The sequence below is a fragment of the Miniopterus natalensis genome, chromosome 6, assembly GCF_054644295.1.
Source record: "Miniopterus natalensis isolate mMinNat1 chromosome 6, mMinNat1.hap1, whole genome shotgun sequence".
NCBI lineage: Eukaryota > Metazoa > Chordata > Mammalia > Chiroptera > Miniopteridae > Miniopterus > Miniopterus natalensis.
The window spans coordinates 25970227-25988780 of record NC_142086.1 but is presented as its reverse complement, the minus strand read 5'-3'; the positions used below and the strand labels follow the sequence as shown (position 1 = coordinate 25988780).

The following is an 18554-nucleotide window of genomic DNA, read 5'->3' as shown; positions in this document are numbered from 1 at the left end:
CTGATTTCACTTAGCATAATATTCTCCAGGTCTATCCATGCTGTCGAAAGTGGTAAGATTTCCTTCTTTCTTATGTCATTTCTTTCTTGTATATTTTGCTTCATTTATCTACCAAGATGTGTGAAAAATACAATTATACAAATATATTTGGTTTCTATATTTGGTAAACTTTGACTTTGTTGTGAAAGGAGACAGAATATGCCACACTAAAACATGTCATATTATTATTTGGCATATTATTATTTTGAATTAAAGGTACTTAAGAAACAGACAGTGCAAGAGGACATTCTGACCCTCTTTTGTCACCCCTGAAAGCAGGAGATAAACAGTCCACGTGAAAGTCATCCTCACTGTACCAGGAGGGTAGAAGGCACCCTTATCATCAGAGACAAGAAATTTAGGGCTGAAGGCTGCATAAACAAGCCTTGTTACTTCTTTACCAATTTACTATCCCAAGGATAAACCCCTTTGTCTTGTCAATTCTTAACAAATTTATTGTTTCTTTGCATAATAGATATAAAAACTTCCTGCTTTGTTCACTTCTTTGAGTTATATTTTTATGGGGCTCCCATACATACAAAATTAAATTTAAATTGGTTTTTCTCCTGTAGTATTTCAATTTAATCAGTAGACCAGCTGAAGGGAAAAAGGGGAAATTTTTCCTCTTGTATATTACATAACTATTTATTTCAAAAGTGTTCATAATTTATTAAACAATACTGTTTTTATTATATATTTATTTTTAAATTTATTTTTCTACCTTTTCTGATTTTTATTTATTTTATTTTTTATTTAAAAGTTTAAAAAAAATATGTTTTTATTGATTTCAGAGAGAGGAAGGGAGAGGGAGAGAGAGTTAGAAACTTCGATGATGAGAGAGTCATTGATTGGCTGCCTCCTGCATGCCCCCAACAGTGGTCCGAACCCTCAACCTGCCACTGGGGCATGTGCCCTGACCGGGAATTGAACTGTGACCTTCTGGTTCATAGGTTGGGGCTCAACTACTGAGCCACACTGGATGGGCCCTTCTGTGATTTTTAATTAGTAATAAAATTACTGGGTCAAAGGGTATAAACATTTTTTTAATATATATCTTTTTTTATTGATTTCAGAGAGAGAGAGTGAGAGAGAGAGAGAAACATCAATGATGAGAGAGTCACTGATCGGCTGCCCCCTGCACGCTCCTGACTGGGGATCAAGCCCGCAACCCGGGCATGTGCCCTGACCGGGAATCGCACCCCGATCTCCTGGATTCTAAGTCGATGCTCAACCGCTGAGCCACGCCTGGCCGGGCAAAGGGTGTAAATATTTAAAGCACCTTAATAAATACTGTTAACATGCCTTTTGAACAGCTTAAATGCATTTAAACTCACCAACAGTATATGAATGTTTTATTTTGCAATACCCTCAACCAGAATCAAATATTATATATTTTTCAATCACTACTAATTTGAAAGGTAAAAGTTCCCACTTCTAATTTTTGCATTCTTTTACTAATATAATTGTTTTAGTAAGTTATAAGTAACTTTGATTTCTTTTTAAAATTGTGGTTTTAGTGCTTTTAGTTTGTTATTTTAGATACATTGAGAATTTAAATCATGCGTATGTGTGTATATGTGTGTGTGTGTGTGTGTAACACCTGATCTTTGCTTCCAAAATTTTTTCTATTGCTTTTTGGATTACTAAATATTTACTATATTTTGATGAGACAAAACTTGCCTATATGTCCTTCAAAATTATTTAATGTTTTTATGTGAACATTTAAGTATGATATGAGTAACACATTTATGTATAATAGATACACGAGAGAGAGAGAGGGTGCAAGAACACTTTTAATTCCATGGACCCTAGTTTGAAACATGGTTATGAGGAGGAAATAATTAGTCTCACAAGTTTAAAGTACAATAAAAATAACATGGCTTCCCAATGTGACGCAGAGGTAAATTCTACCTAAAGTGAATTTCTATCCAAAAACATACAAAGCAAGTTCAAATAGTTATTCCTTGTCTTTTGTGAATTTGAAAAAGATTTATTATCACCAGGGCACAACAATGTATGGATTAATTCAACTGCGTATTTCAGATTTAAAAACATGTAAAGATCTCCCCAGCCAGAGTAGTTATTTGAGGCAGGCAACCATACTTTATGCTTTTGTTACCTATACTTTACCATTTGATAGTGTTTAGTACTAATCACACAGTACGGTTTAATAAGTTGCAAATATTTTACAAAGTAGAACTATCTACTTAAAAAACATAAAATATAGACAACTTACTGATTTATCATCATTATCCTAGAAAAATCTGTTCTTCATTCTTATAAGAAAATAAAAACTTATTGTAAACTATTTTTAAAATACATCCCACAGCCCAAAATAACCACTTCTAAAAGTTTTAGTGTTTAGCCTTCCATCTGCCTTCTACCAACTTAGAAATAGAATTAAGATCTAAATACTGTTTGTAACATTTAAATGTTCATATTGGTGATTTTTCTCAGACTCTATTATATAGTCCAATGAACAAACTTGCTAAAGATTACTGTGCCAGACACTATAGGTTGTCCTAACTCAACACCCATTTTCAAGCGTGGTCTTGGATGCAGTTTTCTCCTATAGGAAATGAAATGCACGAAACTTGACTTTTCCAGCCTGCCTTTCAGTTAGGAGTAGCTATGGGGCCAAGTTCTGACTAATGAAATATAAGGAGAAATTTGTTGGTTATGGTTTGCTAAAAGCCTTTTCTTTCCCAATAAAAAGAGACAGACAGGGCTATTATTGCCATTTTCTTGTACACACTTTTCTCTGCCTTGAACACAGATATCCTGCCCAGATGGACAGCTGTAACCAGGAGGGAAGAAACCAACACTCCGTGTACGACGGAGCAGAAAAACCGACAGATCCTGAAGCTATGAATGATCACTGAGTAGCTTCACCACCTCCAGCAAGACTCTACCTCTGCTCTTGTTATCTGAGAAAAATAGATTCTTTTTTGTTTAAGGAAAACAATCAGATTTTGTGCTTCTTTTAGCCAAATGCATTCCTGATTGGTAGAATTATTCACTCATCTTTCTTCTCTCCACTTTCAGACATAATTCTCCAGGAACCTCTCTGTTGCTAAGAAAACCAGGACAGCTCTGAATGTCTGTCCTGCTTATAAAAGGAAAAAGGAACACTTACACTACTGTTTCTCGGGCCTAGAATTTCCCCACCTTAACCTTACCTCACTGTGATCACGTTTCGCAACTTTTTAGACTTAAATATCTTTATCTTCTTCCACTTGGGTCAAGAGAGGAAAAAAGAAAAAAACTGCCTGAGCCAAAGTAAGAAAACTTCTAATTTAAAATGTGAAATGAGAAGACAAAGTAAATATAAGTGCAAGTTTATTCTTTTGCATCTACTCATTCACCAATTTAGTCCAGTCAACCAATGTTAATCTGAGGGTCTGTTACATGACGCCTACTGTGTTTCAGGAAAGATGTGGTGAGTGATATTTTTGTGTTATTTCCTTCCTTCCTTTCCATTGATCTTAAATTATTATTCTAGTAGGCGCTGGACTCTGTCAGGCAGCACGAAGGCAAATCTAAATTGGGCTATGGCTCTCCATTTTAGTGGGCACACGTGTCTCAGATCAGAGGACCATTCATCTGTGTTCAGAAAAGCATAAAGCAACTCCCACCGATACAGAGCCTATAGAAAAAATAATAATAAAAGAAAAAGAGGGCAAACCCTGCATTTGTTTACATCGACCTGTGGAATTGTTTCCTATTTAACACTTTTTCAAGTCAACAGGATGTTCACAGGCACAGAAACTCATATCCACCACTTGAGTAAGCGAACAGATAGGACAACAAAAATGTAGAGATCTAATTTTCACAACAAGCAGAGTAAACTCATCTTTCAGCATTAAAATAGCAAATTGCTGTAGTTTTAATACACGAGCTACAGATCCCTCCATTCTGCCTCTGGGTCTATTTCATGACAACACCTACTTATTCCTACTTATTTCTAACAGAGAGTGAAGTATAAACTGACCTTTCCATGAGTGACTTCATATGTAAATCATCTCATGGAAATCTCTGGTGAAAGACTTATGTACAGGCCTACTTAAAAAAAAATGCCAAATATCAAAATTGTAATCCTTCCTCTTCTTTGTATTATATTTGTATGACATTTTAAGTTCACTCTGACTAGTTTTCTAAGGGTTTGTGTAGTTAGTTCATCAAGACAAGGTTAAGAAAAATGTTATATGGATAAAGGTCAGTCTTTCTATCTTGATGGCTTGAATCAGTTCAATGTTATAGTCCTCTCATACTGTAGCAGTTGACCCAGGCTTTTGCCAGTATCTTTTGTACTGATTTTAAGAAGTTTTAAAGCAAGAAATAAACTGAAGCTAAACAGCTGGAATAAGTTGCATTTGTTAGTGATAGTGAAATCTCCACAAAAGCCCAGTTTTATTTTTAAAAAAACATGGAACTTCTGTAAATAATACTCATGTTGAAGTGATTCCTGTTAACACAAAATTTTAGCATTTTACTTATCTCCATTAAATTATTTTTAGTTTTATTTTGCTCATCTTCAAATGAATCCTGAAATTGGAGGAACTGAAGAAATTTAAAATGTGATCATTACCTATGCTAGTTGAGAGGATATTTTTGGGTAATACTAAAATTTGTTTTTTTCCCCCTTTCATTTATTTTTCTTTAAAAAATTTTATCTTTACTGTTGAAAGTATTACAGATGTTCCCCCCCCCCCCGATCCCCTCTATCCAGAACCCACCTCCTTCCCCCCTCCAGGCCTTCACCACACTATTGTCTACATCTATGGGTTATGCATTTATTCATGTAAGTTCTTTGATTAATCTCCCCCCCCTCCACTCTTGCCTTCCCTCTGAAATTCATTAAACTGTTCCATGATTCTATGTCTCTGGACCTATTTTGTTCATTAGTTTATTTTGTTCATTAGATTCCATATATGAGTGAGACCATGTGATACTTGTCATTCTCTGACTGGCTTACTTCATTTAGCATAATATTCTCCAATAATTCACATTATTTTAACTATGTGTATGCATTTCCATAAAAACTGATCATGTTTTCATTTTTGCATTAGTTCATATTATCAATGTCTCATACTATTTTATGAAGATGAAAGCCTTAAATACCCTTCTTTATGCCCCTTTAAATTTTTTCTTAAATAAAACTACCAGCTACCTACTTCAAAATGTTTATTTCTACATGAAAAACTTTCCTAGTCCTTTGGGGAATCTTTCCTTTTCCTTTTTTTAGATTTTAAGTTATAGGTATATTAAGCAAAAGCATCTAATTACTTTATCTAAGAACATAAAACTTTATCATTTGGGGCAGGGGTTGATAGCTATGGAACATGGGTAGAATCCACTCCAATACCAGTTTTTATAAATAAAGTTTTATTAGCACACAGCCATGATCTTTCATTTATGTGTTATCTAGGGCTGCTTTCCTGTTACAAGGACAGAGCCGAGTAGCCTGACAGAGAGTATATGGCCCATACAGCTGAAAATATTTACTATCTGGCCCTTTACAGAAAAAATGTTAGATTATAGGGGGATATGTGACTGGATCTGGAATCTATGTATGTAGATTTTTAATTTGGAATATTGAAAACTGTCCTGTTTATATGTCATGGAAAACTTTTGGTACAGAAAACTACAATGATATTGCATTTTACTCAAATTTGTGTCCAGAATCATAATGAGAAGCAGGATTTCTAGACCTTCAGTCTTACGTCTGTCTACCAGATTATATTCTCGCTCTAGCAACACACACGCCATCTTATATTTTCCTTCTTTTAACTTTGTGTGTCACAATTATACCAAAAGTTATAACTTTATAACCAAAAAATGGAAAACAACTTTGATGTAGTCATGCAAAAATTCTGTAACTTAAAGATATTTTTGTTCTATATCTTTTATAAACATATTAATAAATAACTTTAGTCAACTTCCTTATTGAAATTACTTCCTAAGTATAACAATTGTTTTATATCTTTATATGTTTTAGTTATTAAAAATAAAGAAGTGTAGTTGTACTCTGAATGTGTGCTTTACAAACCTTATTTGCCTTGGTATACATATTCCCTTTAAGTAGAAGACATTTAGTAAAGTATTATGACAGTTTAACTTAAAAGTGCATTCCTTTATTTAATCATGTATTCCTTTATTCAATAAATATTTACTAATATCCCCTAGTTGCTAGGCACTGTACTAGACCTTGAGAATACAGTAATGAATTGGACTTATTTCTACTTACAAAGTAGAAATCCTTTAGATTGGCTGTGACGACACCTTTAAACATTTGTTCTTTAAAATAATTTTGACATGTTTTATATTTCCCCAGAAACAAACCTATAAGCCATGCTCACAGTGGAGGTATGGTCATGATTAAATATAAATTGATTCTGCTTAGCAGTTAAAATTGGCTTTAAAAACAAAATGCTGATTATGCAGAGTATTTTAATAATTGATTAGAGTTAAAATGTCAAAATAAAAGAGATAGCTGAACCGTAAATACTAGTTTTTCTATCGAATTTTATATCAATTCTAATTTATCGATATATGTAGACCAGTTAGAAAGTGGTTAATAAATTATCATGAAATGATAACTTTCAAGCCATCCATCCACTCAGTAAACATGTCCTGGGTGCCTCGTATGAGCCAGGTTCTGAAATACAGCAAATAAACATGAGAGAAGCTTTTGCTTACATGGAATTCACATTAAAGTTGGTGGGAGACAGAAAACTTTTGAGTAAAATGGGAAATGGTGATAAGTGTTATAACAAAAGGAAGGCAGAGAATGGCGCTAGTTAGGAGTGGTGGACATGAAAAATTAGAGTTTTAAATAAAGTGGCTATGGAAGTTTTTTGTGACAAAGTGCTAGTTCAACAAAGATCTGAAGGAAGTAACAAAAAGGAGAGGCCATAAGGCAGGAATGTGCCTGGGTCTCAGGGCAGCATCCAAAAGACTAGCAAGCATGGCTAGGTGGAGTGGGTGGAGTTTTATTAAATATGTTCCTTTTGGAATTGACAAAATACACATATGTGTAAATGTATATCAGAGAATATATGCATTTTAAATTTGAACCATTTCTTTATAAAACACATCTTTTAATTTTGCTTCTTTCTCTGAAATTTATAAAATATGTCAAATGGGTATTAACAAATAGCAAACATACTTATTTCAAGAATAAGATCAAGTATCTTGAAAGACATATGGACATTTACTTTTTAAGGGGAGAGGATAATTTTGAGTTTCAAAACTGTCCTTTGATTTACAGTCTTCTATTTAGGCAAGATATTGTGGTGAGAGGCTGGCAAAGCTCGTGAACTTCAAGGATAGCTCAAAAGCCACCCTAAAGTCTATAAATTTAGTCTGGTGGCTCACCATATTACTACTAAAAGAGGTATCTTAATCTTTGTGTTTAATCTTTATCTTCCAATAAGGGTATGTTCTCAATTTTCAATACATAGGTAGGGAAGCAAAAAGACCGGTGTGAATAATTTGGGACTAAATAACTAGAGTTTTAGAACTACTGCTGCTCTCTCCAGGCCCAGGTTTCAAAAGGCGGTGTGTCCTAATGGTGCCAGACTGCCTTGCACAAATTCTGGTTTGTCCTGTCGTCACTGGCGATACTGACATTTTGCTTAGTCTCTGTGTGTGTCAGTTTCCTCCTCTGGGAAACATTTATAATAATGCCTTATTGGGTTGATTTATTTTATGATTTAATGTAAGTGCTAGGAACAGTGTCTGGCACAGTAAGCAATCTGTAACTATCACGTTAAAGGAACTTTGAATTATATCATACTAAAATCCACTTAAACTCCAAAAAACATATTCGTTCTTGAAGCATGTCCTCAAACACTATGAAAAATCATTGTCAAGCAGGAAGTCACTTAAAGAAGCTGCTGTCCAATAAATGTCTAAAGACAACAAGGGCCATGAAGAGCAGGTACAGAAAAATAAAGGGAAGACTAGTTAACAATTGTGTGATTTATAGCATCTTTAAGCTTTTAAGGTCACATTCACTTAAAGTTCCTTGGAGCTATGTGAGGTGTGGGCAGACATTCTAATTTGCGGGCAGCAGGGGTAGAGGTAAACGTACCCCAGCCTGCCCCTCCTGCACCCCCACGTAGGTACCAAGATTCTGCGGCATCTGGGGATTCGCTGCCTGGTTTTAGGCTAGTAAAGCTATGCTCAGAGAAAGACCCCTTCCATGTACCTGGACTCATCTAACCAGAATCATAATACCACTTCCCCCTCCTTTATTTTATTTTTTTTACACCTGAACTAATCATTATTTGTACCTCTTTATTTTCTAATATTTCCTCAGGGTATTCTGTTAAGGTAAAACACAGCTTTGTGATGCCCTTTCCAGTCAACAACAGGCTATTTGTTTCCAGATAGTAATTAACTTCCTGCTTAATTTGTCACGCTTAATTTGAAATTAGGCACGCAAAGGCTATTAAAAACGGTGGTCGTGGTGTTTGCATCTGGCTGGGGCAGTAGCCATGGGCAGCCTTGATTTATCGCTCTTCATTTAAATTCCTGTGCCAATGATTTTAGTTCCTAAATGCTGTGACTGGCATTTATGGATTTCAAAATCAAAGTGAAAATAAGCTACAGTTAAGAACTCAACAGCTCAGATCGATGAAAAACCGTTTTAAAAACTGAACACCCTGCAGTTGAATCCTAGAGGCTTGACCAAAAAGTGCTTAGTGCTCAGAGCTGTTGCTGTGGGAAGGCCAGTGCGCCACTCTAATGGCTGTTTATAAATCACTATCAAAACTATGCATCTTGTAACAGTGTCATGTAAATGTGCTACCAGATGGAATTTATTTTCGCTAAGCCTGCTTCCTTAAAAGAAATCTCCCTCCAATAGTAGGCTTCTCTCTCTGGCAAATTTCATCTTTGATATTCAAATCTCTGAATCCAGCATTGCTCCTATTTGAGGAAGCAGACTGTAATATTCTTACTAAGACCTAGTCCATACTATTGCATGCAAAATTATTTCCTAAACTCAATGAGTATGATTCTGTAAATTTCTTATCGAAGACTGACTGGAGTAAATCTTGATTCGGTGAAGATTTCTTCAGATACATACATGAAGAATTAGGCTTTTCTACAACCCCGCCAGACACAGATTGTGAACATTTGTTCCTGCTGAAGGGCTTCATAATCTCAGGGCTCAACACTGCTTGTCTGGCCAATCCAAATGCTCTTCTTCCTTTAGGGTCAAGCTCCTCCAGGAAGGATTCAAGCTCAGTTATAAGCACTTAGCTTAGAAATATGCTTCCTTTTATTCTTTGCTAGTCACTTTAAAGCCTAACTTTGTCGCCCCAATTAGAGTAAGTAAAGCCTTTGAGCAAGCCATGCTAGCTGCTTCTTTCCTTACCTGTACTCTGGTGAAACATAGTACTGATCACACATTATGTCTTAATAAATGCTTGTTCATTCATGTATTAAATAATTATTTACTGAGCAGCTACTTTATACCTAATACTGTTCAAGGCTGTGTAGATAAAGTGAACCAACCAATAAAATATAGTGAAAAAGTCCAGATCTCATAGAGTTTAAATGCTATTGTTGAAAGACCAAATTATATTTGGAATTCATTACAAAATGAAATTAAGTGATGGAATAAATAACAAACCCAAATCACTTCGAAGAAAGTGACTTAGGTACAATCTTGGGAAATAAACAGAATCAAAACAAGTGATAAACCAAAAAAAAAAAAAAAAGTAAGTTTGAAAGTGACAGAGAGCTGAGTGTGAAAAAAAGACATTCTTATTGTTTTGCTCAATGAAAATTTTTTCTATTTTATATCATTAGATTTTTAATGTAATACATTTTTAACTTTTTTCTTTCTGAAAATAAAAAGATATGGACTTCAATATGGGAGGAAATATTACTGAGATTCTTCTGCTTTACCCTCTGAAAACAATTGCACAACTTGAGGTCACCAAGGCAAACTTTCAAAAATACCTCAAAATATTACTATGTATGGCCTAAAGTAGTTTCTGTATGCATGGAAAGTTATAATAAATTTTAGGGGGAGATGTCTTTTTCATTGAATTTATTGGGGTGACATTGGTAATGGAGGTGTCAAAAGACTATTTCATATCTCTAAACTGTTATTTTCTTATTTTTATTAGAGGAAGTCTTTGGAATTCTAAAAAAACTGTTTTAAATATGAAAAGACTGTGTGCATAGAATGTTCATATTAATGCAATTACTGAATATTAGAATGCTCATCATGTTATCCAGTGTAATCTACTCATTTTGCAAATGAAGAACTTGCAGTCCAGCAGAAAGATTAAATAATTTGCCTGAATTTACATAGCTGGATAGCAGCAGTTTAGGGACCAGAACTCAGAGTTGATCAGATTTGGACCAGCTGTTTTCTGTCTGTACATATGACTAAACTACTGGATATTTCAAGAGAAAAAAAAAAAAAGAATGGCATTATAAGCTATAAATTCATGGCCACGCAGATGGTAAATAGCAGACTAAATTACGTACGCAGGATATGAAATTTGGGCCCTAGAGATCCATAAAACTAAATAGGCAATAATCTCTCCTGTACATTTTCAGGGCATTCCTGCTAAGGTTTATACAACTGAACACTATGCCTTCTGCAGGTCTATTACAGGAGGATGGGTCTATAAATAGAGTGCTCACTGTTGCTGTTCTAAGTGAGCACTTTACTACTAAGAGACAAAAGTATCATGGCTTTAAAGCTTTTTAAAAGGTTCACTTTGAGTCTGGCAGATGTTCGCATATGCATGTGTGTGTGTGTGAGTGTGTGTGTGTGGAGGGGATATGTATATATGTATGTATAGCCACACACTTAATTCACACATTTATCTAGTAAATATTTAATGCATAAATTTTATGTGAAAGGTGCTATGTTTGGATATTTGGCCTTGGGATATAAACATTTATCAAAAATCCAATAGATGGAACAAGACTTGACTTGGGGTAGTAAACATACAACACAATATACATACTATAGAATTGTCTACCTGAAACCTATATAATTTTATTAACCAAATAAATTTAGGGGGAAAAAATCCAATAGAAAAAACAACTAACATACAATTGAAATGCAGAACATGGTAAGCATGGTGACGGATAAAAAAAGCTATAAAATGATAATGGAGGCCAGATCATGAAGGACCTGCGAGTCACTTTAGAGAAATAATCCACCATAATCCACCACACATAAATGTGTCAACATTTGAAATTTCTGCTATTCGTTTTCTTATGACTATATGTACACAACAATTGTATATATAATTGGGTCATTATGTATAAAGAGTTTCCAATCCTACGGCACTTACAATATTGGTAGCATTAATTTCATTCATTAAGCTTAACAGTTTGTCTTACAGACATAATACATATTACTTGCTATTTATTTTTAGGTCATTTAGGACATTTACACATTTCCTTATTATAAATAATGCATGTTTATACACACATATAGTTTTTTTCAATGTCCTACCTTTCTCAGATATTAATATATAGTAGTGAACTCAAAGAGAGTGATGATTTTAGTGTACTAGATACATATTACCATATAACTTACCACTTATTTTCATCTTACTTAGAATAACTTTGATGTATGAAATTTCTATTAAACTCAGCTGTCTTTTGCTTTGCAATTTATTTTTTTATGTTTCTCCATTCACTATTTAGTTATGTATTTATATTTACTTCTAATTAAAATTTTACCTTTAACATCTATCTGTTTAATACCTTGGAATTTGTTTTAAGGTATTTTCTTAGTTAAGGATAACTTGAAATATTTTAAATAATGATTTTTTCCTCAACAAATTTTATTCAATGATGTATACTTTCCCCATGGATTTTAGATGTATTTTTATCCTATATTAAATCTCTTGGCCTATTAAGAACTTTTTTGAAGGCTATTTCTTCTATTCCTTTGATCAGAAACTATTTTTATCTTTACCTTGGAAAAACAAATTCCTGAAATGTGAGTTAAATATTCATTAGTTGATTTTGATTTAATATACTTTTTATGTTTTAAGGGGATATTCTTGGATGAGAATCCATTTTTAAATGTCGTATCCAAATGGAGCAGCACTACATTTGCATTTATGTAACACCTTCATTATCCTAGCAACAGATGACATTTTAAATATACAAAAACAGATGACATACAAAATGCACTGAATTGTTGGAAAGTATTATGGAAACCTCCTGCCACACTGTCTAAGAAAACTTTTACACAGAAACTTAAGCAAAATTTGAGTGAAGAAATGAAATCATAAGAAAAGCAATTAGTTCTTAAAAAGTGAGAATTTGAAAATAAAGGGCTTTTTATGCAAAATACAGTATAGTGATACCATCTGTTTGCCATGTTTTCAAGTTAACTTTAGGCAGTGCAGAATCTATTGGTTTGGTTGTTTTAAACCCTAAGCATATTTATTCTTCTTAGCTATCTAATAAATAGGCAACAATAATTATAGCCTCCTTTGACTCTAAATTACTGTTTTCCTACAGAATCAAGTCCTTATTGGCCAAATTTTTGTCAAGTAAACGGTGATTCTTCCCATACTCTGCCTATGGGGCTTCTGACACCTTCACAAGCTAGAATAAGATTAAAAACCACAGGTATGTGACTTCATTCCCTCCTCTGGCTGTGAGCCACCAGGGGGTTGGGGCAGGATTTATGGAAGTAGAGAATGAAACTGGAATTAATTAGAGAAATGGAAAAAGATGGAACACTTGTAGAGGGCAACTGAAAGATAATTTAGTTCTAGATCATAGTACAAGAATGAGGATTTCTGCCTTGAAACGCCATTAAAACTTTAATTCTTCATGAATGAAGAGGATATATCAAGGAGGTATCATAAAAGAGTCTATCAAAAAACTAACGCAATTTGGTTACTATCTGTATTTCATCGACCATTATGGGTTCTTTTATATTGAGAAAATTAGAATAAAAAGAAATGTTATAGTAACAATTTATTTTTTATTTCTAAAAGGGAAATTAATTATTTTCCCATAGGTTAGCTATATCTAACATTTACTTTTCAAGTATCAGTAAATTTTGTGCATGATATTTACTAAAGACTATTCTTATAAGTAGTTTTATTAAACCAAAATTTAAGCAAATACTATCTGGCAAGAAAGATCTTTAAGCCTTTTTCCCATTATATTTTGTTTAAATTTGACATAAATAAGTTTAAAGTATGCTACATTTAAAGTGCCAATTATTTGAATATATTGAACTGTTTTATATGCTTTTAGTATGGCTGGTTTCAGTTCGGTTTAATCATATTAAAAAAGCTTAGGGAGGATTCCAAGATGGTGACGGTTTGAGTGGAAGCTACACTGACACTCTCCCAGGACCAAATTGGAATTGCAACTAAATAGAGAAAAACCATCCTGAATAATCAACTGCAACTAGAGAAGTGCTGGACAGCACCCTCATAGCCAAGGAAGAAATGTGGAGACTGCATAGAGACTGGTAGGAAGTGCAGAGGCACAAGAGGGCTGGCTGGGCTCCCACAGGCAGCAGCTGAAGGTCTGGAGGGATAGCCTAGCTGTGGGGGGTTCCCACAGAGGACTCTGGGGCCTACAACCCAGCCTGGGCTTCCCAGCCAAGAGCACCAGAACTGAGAAAGGTGCCCACACGACATCTGGCTCTGAAAAGCAGCTGGGTTTCTTTCTGCCAGGGAAAGACGGCTGGAAAGGCAGGCACCCTCTTCAAGGGCCAATGTACAAAGTTTAGTGTGCAGCTACTCTCCTCGGGCTCCGGCAGAGAGAGGGCAGAGTGGACTAGAGCGGAATGAGAAGAATCTGGGGTTTCAGGCTCTGGAGACAGAGCTCAGAGGGTGGCCAACAGGACTCTTGTGCGGAGTCATTCTTTCATACTGCAGAGGACACCTTTCTCAGGCAGACCTTTGTCAGCCAGGCAACTTTTGCTGGGGGGAAGCAATTGCCCCACCCACTGGAAAACCTCTTGCCTCATCCTGTGGAGTTTAAACCTTGCTGTGGTCTACAGCCTGAGGCTCATTAAGAGACTAAGATCAATCAGCTTGCAGGCAGAAGTAGACCTCTGGGAGCTTTGAGACTTTGCCTGATCTGCTTCTGGACCGGGGCCTTGGAAAAGCAGACTTTGGTGTGCATCTTGGTCCTGTCCAAAGGCACCCATTCCCAGCAGAGGAAACAAGCCAGCCCATCAGAGGGAACCACAAGCCTGGGTTGTTGATAGCTCCAAACGGGGTACTCAAGGCCAGTCACAAACAGCGTCTGACATTGGCCTGCACCAGAGATCCTCCAAAAAGACTGAGAGTCCTAGCAGATCCACCTAATACATAAAGATGACCCTAATAGGAAGTCAAAATGGGGAGATAATAAAACAAGCCGGGAATGAAAGAACAAGAGAAGTTTCCAGAAAAAGAGCTAAATGAAATGGAGATAAGTAATCTATTAGATACAAAGTTCAGAATACTGACTGTAAGGATGGTCAACAGCATGAGAAAAGATATAGAAAGTATGAAAAATGATGAGTCAGAAATGAGGAATGACATAGCAGAAATAAAGAATACATTGGAAGGAATAAACAGCAGATTAGAGAAAGCTGAGGATCAGATCAGTGAATCAGAAAACAGGGCAGAAATAATCACTCAATCAGAAATCCAAAAAAGAAAAACAATTAAAAAACAGGAGGACAGTTTGAGGGAGCTGTGGGACAACATGAAATGTAACAATATTCACATCATAGGAAGGAATAAGCAAGGAATAGAGAATTTGTTTGAAAAAATAATGGCAGAAAACTTCTTAACCTGGTCAAGGAAAAAGCCAGACAAGTTCAGGAGGCAGAAAAGAGTCTCAAGCAAGAAGAACCCAAAGAGGGCCACACCCAGACACAACATAATTAAAATGCCAAAAATTCAAGACAAAGAGAGAATCTTAAAGACAGCAAGAGAAAAGCAAGCTGTTACCTACAAGCTGTTACCTAAGGCTGTCAGCTGACTTCTCACAAAAACTCCACAGGCCAGAAGGGAATGGCATGAAGTATTCAAGGTAATGCAGAACAAGGATCTGAAACCAAGACTACTCTATCCAGCACGGTTATCATTCAAAATAGATGGTGAAATAAAGGCCTTCCCAGACAAAAAAAGGCTAAAGGAATTTATCACCATCAAACCAGCATTGCAGGAAATGTTAAAGGGACTGGTATAATAATAAGAAATAGAGAAAAATATAGGCATAAAGAATTAAAATGGCAATAAATAAGGACCTATCAATAATAATAACCTTAAGGACTTTAAGGGAGAGATCAACAGCAATACAGTCATAGTCGTGGACTTTAACACCCCACTAACTTCACTGGATAGATCTTCCAGACAAAAATTCAACACAGAAACAGTGACTCTAAATGGCATGCTAGATCAGATGGATTTAATTGATAATTACAGAACATTTCACCCCAAAGCTGCAGAATATACATTCCTTTCAAGTGCACATGGGTCATTCTCAAAGACAGACCATATGTTAGGACACAAAACAAGTCTCTACAAGTTCAAGAAGATTGAAATCATATCAAGCATCTCAGAACACAAGGGCATGAAATTAGAAATCAACTACAGTGAACACTCAAAAACATTCAAACACATGGAGGCTAAATAGCATGTTATTAAACAATGAATGGGTTACCAATAAGATCAAGAAAGAACTCAAAAACTTCCTGGAAACAAATGAAAATGAACACACAACAACCCAAAATCTATGTGACACAGTGAAAGCAGTCCTGAGAGGGAAGTTCATAGCACTACAGGCCTACCTCAAAAAGCAAGAAAAATTTTTAATAAACTATCTAATCCTACAACTTAAAGAATTAGAAAGCTCCCCTGTGAAGCCTTCAGGACTAGGGCTTTTGTTTGCTGGGACTTTTTTTAATCGTTGCTTCGATTTCATCAGTTGTTATTAGTCTATTCAGGTTTTCTCATTCTGCCTGATTCAGTTTTATATGATCTCACTCATATGTGGAATCTAATAAACAAAATAGACTGAGGAACAAAATAGATCCAGAGACACAGAAGCATAGAACAGACTGAGGAATCTCAGGGAGAAGGTGGGGGTGGGGGAGTGGGTGGGGAGAGATTAATCAAAGAACTTCTATGCATATACGCATAACCCATGGACACAGATAATAGTGTGGTGAAGGCCTGGGGGGGGGGGTGGATGCGGGGTGGAGGGGATCGATGGGGGGAAAAAAGGGTATATCTGTAAACTTCCAACAATAAAGATAAATTTAAAAAAAGAAGCTTCAAGCATTGTGTAATATTTTAACATGGTATTTCATTAAGTGGATTCTACAAAAATTATTTATAAAAATTAATCTTTTTTACAAAACAAACACTTCCTTATTTTGAGGATCTGAGTTGCAAAAGTTAAGAGTCTGAGATGTAAAAGTGAATTTAAAAATGTTTTTTCATCACCAGTAACTGCACAATAGGGTAGTTTTTTTTTCTTTTGTTCTTGCAGGAATGCTCCTTGGAGGCATCATTACTGTACCAGAAGGGATGGTGGAAGCATTCAGATTTTGAAAAGCTTTCTTGATTCAATGACTCTCATTCTCCTTTTAAAGAGGAGTCTTCTCTGGAGCCCACTATTGCCATTGCAGCCATTTAAGAGAACTGAGAGGCTCTCAGATTACCCTGAAATGTATTCAAGGGGTACTTCTTGAGAAGAACCTTAATCTGATATGTCACTCCTATGGCTCTTTTAAGATTTATGACCATGAATGCATAAAACTTCTCCAGACTACTAGAAATATAAAATTGGTGAACAGTTGAAGTTGGGTTGTGGCTGATAAAACTTACAAATTGGAAATGAAATAAATAAGAATAATGTAACTGGAATGTTCTACTGATGGTCTATCCATCCATTAAGAGTGATGATTCAAAGAACGGTGACCTTCCATTTCCTAAACTACAATTTAATTTTTCCATTTTCTTCTTAAATAGGCTAACATTTCCACAGGCAATAGGAGTATTGTAGGTGAAATACATGAAAGGCCATCCTAAAAAGGTCATTTAAAAAGGTGCAAGAGGATGGGAAATCTTTCACATATACCTTTGAATTGGGATAAAAATAACATTTATTTATAACATAAAAATATATTTATTCATTTCATGTTATTTATAACATTTATATGTGCATCCTGCCTAATGTCTCATAGCTAAAGTTTATATTCTTTTGAGATCCTTTAAGGCATCTGAAAATTAACACATTATAAGTGTAAAACTAACACAAGTTGGCAGCAGTTCAGTTAATAACATTCAGATGGTTGAAAATAATTTTTTTTTAGGAAATAATTTTGCATGTCAGTTATAGTTTAAATTTAAGTATAAATTAAGTAGAATTTCAAATAGTGTTTAATTGTTCTGCTTATAGTATCTCACAAGTATCTCACGTTTTCAAAAATAAATTAAAACAGCAGTTGAACATTTTAAATACTCAAAAATATGCAGCACATTAAACATTTATAGGAACCTATTCCCTATTTCTAGAAATCTGAATGTGCAAGTCATATCTACAATTGACCAACACATTTATCTTTATGAAAAGCAATAAAAAACTTTAAAATGGCAAATTATGAGATAGGACATAACTTGCAAATAAACTTATGCAAATATAATTAAATTCATAGACAGAAAACAGCCAACTATCCACTATTTATATAAAGCAGCATTGAAATAGGATGTCAGAAAGAGAGGGAATCCATTCATCCATTCGCACAAGCCTTTAAAATAAAATGTAGCACATATCTTAGACATTTAGTGATTCAGCAGAAGAGTAAAATAAGTTTTTAAAGACAAAATGAAAGGGAATGAAAAGTACATTTTGACTCATATAGATATATTTATCATCCTTGATAAATTCTTTACATGTTTATGAAAGATTACTTAAGAGATATGTAATATGGACCACAATTTAAAAGAATGGACACAAATTATTTAATGAGTCATGCCATAATTTGAGGAAAAGTCAAATAATTACATTGAAAGTGACTCAGTACAACAATATGTAGCAGAACACAAAGGTATCAATAGCTATGAAATCTACCCAAAGATCTATTGGGATATCAAAATAATTAAGCTAGTATTAGGCAAATTAGGGAACTACAGTTCACTTTTTTGTGTTTAGTCTTTAATTGCTAAAAACTTTGCTCACTGCTTAACAGAATAAGTGTGTGGTCAGACAACTAGGGTCTCTTTCATAAAACTAGATAAATTAAATATCAACACTCACTGCCTATCATATCACTATTTAATCATTTATTACTTTATATGTATTTCAAGGACTTCTGTAGTAAGTAACATACCAGGCACTCAGTTCTTGAATGTGAATATTGAATCATATCATATTTAATTTAGTCGTTTAATTAGGCAAGCTCTCACTTCTAAGTCTTACAGAATGCATGACTGTTGGCTGCTCCACAGTAAGCACCACGTCTCAAACACTCAACCACACATTTTATT

The 18554-nt window shown here is 34.8% G+C and overlaps 1 protein-coding gene across 1 annotated transcript in view; it reads right to left on the bottom strand.

Annotated features, from left to right (window-relative positions):
- EPHA6 (EPH receptor A6) overlaps positions 1 to 18554 on the bottom strand; it is a 771763-nt gene that overhangs the window by 397057 nt on the left and 356152 nt on the right. The gene's annotated exons all lie outside the window — the stretch shown is intronic.